General features: G+C 32.7%; 1 long non-coding RNA gene across 1 annotated transcript in view; it reads left to right on the forward strand.

Annotated features, from left to right (window-relative positions):
- The window catches only part of LOC111241571, a 1,467-nt gene extending 653 nt beyond the window's left edge, over nt 1-814 (forward strand). Inside the window, exon 3 of the long non-coding RNA XR_002667623.1 lies at nt 404-814. This is a non-coding gene — a long non-coding RNA (uncharacterized LOC111241571). The remainder of the gene's footprint in view (nt 1-403) is intronic.
- Nucleotides 815-2,185: the final 1,371 nt, after the last annotated feature.

The raw sequence follows: 2,185 nt of genomic DNA on the forward strand, positions 1-2,185 counted from the left end.
AATTACCAGATTGAGAATTTTAAAATATCTTCAAATTTTATCTTCTAATGTTTCTCATGGTTCTTTTTGTTTGATATCAAAACTTATACGGCTCAAAAGAAAACACCTAACATCTGCCTCTGTCTAACAGAAAAACTATTCAAATGTTATTCTAAAAATATTTGTTTATCCTAGAAGCTAATTTTGCAAAGTAACCTTTCATTACTAGTATTCATACTCTTTTTGTACCCTGTTGTATTTTAATGATAAGACAAGAAATTTACCATGGTGATTCACAAGTTAATTTGTATATGAGATTTTGAATCCTAATTTTGGAGATTTTAATGATTTGATGATCTCAATTCCTACAAATGGACATGATAATTGGTTTGCTAATGTGATCTCATATGGGACCAAGCTGCAGGGTATGCTTAGATATGCATAAGTTCAATTTTCTTCAATGTGACAAATGATTGCAGGCTATATACAGGGAGGATATAATGAATTAGGAAAAATACGTGTCCAGGGCCATCTAATTAAGGTATTACTATTTTGTGATTTATTTCTTTGTTCCCTTTTTTCTTTAGCCTGGGGATGGGAGTACGTTTGTTGATTTCCCAAGCTTATTGCCTCGTGAATATACTGCAATAGTACACACTGAATATACTGCAATATCTGTTTGGGTAAGTTTTTATCTTCACCAACTTTCTCATAAAGATCTTTAATTATAGTCGACAATGTACATGTACATGTACCAAAGAATCTTCTGCTATTAGTGCAGAACTATTAAATTCATTACTAATTGAATTATAAGTATAAATATGATTAGCTTATTCTCATGGGGACATGTTGAATTAGTTATATAATCATGGACATTAGTATTGTAAAAAAATAGTATTTGTAAAAATTGAACACATGACAATGTATTGGTATTTGTAATACAATGTTTTCAACTTTGAATGAATTAGTATTTATAAAATCTTTTTGCTTCAAAAAGTGATTTATAAAAGCTTCCTAGCTATACGTGAAAGATCACATATAACATACCATAACATATATATTATTATATAATGATTAGACGTATGATTTTCTCGTCTTGGATTGTATCTCAACAAAGAAAAAATTAGTATTTACAAAACTTTCAGTGACATATTATAGCATAGAAGTTCATATCATGATTTTGATTGACCATCTTTTCTATGGACAGTTCTTGTTGGCCATGTGGTGGTTATAAACCTTCTATATGGTCTAATGGTAATGTGTTTTTTTCTTACTCTGGTTTTACTTTTTATTATCTTTTGATGTTAACATATAGGTTTGAGACTGCTTTACTTTTAGCTAGTATCTAACATTTTTTTAAATCAAAGTTTAATGAATCAGGAGAATCTAATATGCAATAATATGATATATGGGCATAGAATTGTGACAACAACTATCAACAAAATGGAGGTCTTTTCTTTTTGGATCTTTTCTTTTCTATTGAAGTGTGGTGGTGGGAATAAAGGTCAGCTATATAATATGTATTGCTCTGCAGTTATACTACGGCGTTTGTCTTTTGTACATAAAATAATGGTTTAATACATCTTTTGGTCCCACCTTTTGGGGCTTTTGTTCAAAATGGTCCCACCTTTGGAAAAAATTCACTTTGGTCCCATATTTCATTAAATTTTGTTCAAAATGGTCCCTATGGCAGACGGCGTTAAATTTCTAACGGTTCAGATGCTGGCGTGGCAAACTATTATCCATCTGTGCTCAATTTATATGACGTGGCTGTGTGGACTGTAGTAAGTTGACTTAAATGGACTATAATTGGGGTTATTAAAAGGGGTGGGTTAGGGTTAGTTGAAGTTAGGGTTCTTTGGTTCTTTGATGTTCTTCAAATTTTGGAGCAGAGGTTGCAATAGGTTTAGGGTTCGTTGAAGCCAAAATGGCTTCTTCTCAAGCATGGTCGTCTTGTTCCAAAACTGGGTTGGAAAGAAATTCATAATCCGCAAATGATGGGGGCTGGAGGGGAGGTGGGGTAATCCCTCATTGCAAGTGTGGTGATGCTGCTGTGTCCAAAGTGGCGAGAACTCCCAGAATGCTGGGCGAAAATTTTGGGGATGTCGGCATTACAAGGTTTTTTATTTCCATTTTGACTTTATTTGGTATATATTTGATGAGGAAATTTCAATTTTGGTGGCTTATTTGTTGCATATCAGGGTGG

This window comes from Vigna radiata, chromosome 5 (assembly GCF_000741045.1).
Source record: "Vigna radiata var. radiata cultivar VC1973A chromosome 5, Vradiata_ver6, whole genome shotgun sequence".
Classification (NCBI taxonomy): domain Eukaryota; kingdom Viridiplantae; phylum Streptophyta; class Magnoliopsida; order Fabales; family Fabaceae; genus Vigna; species Vigna radiata.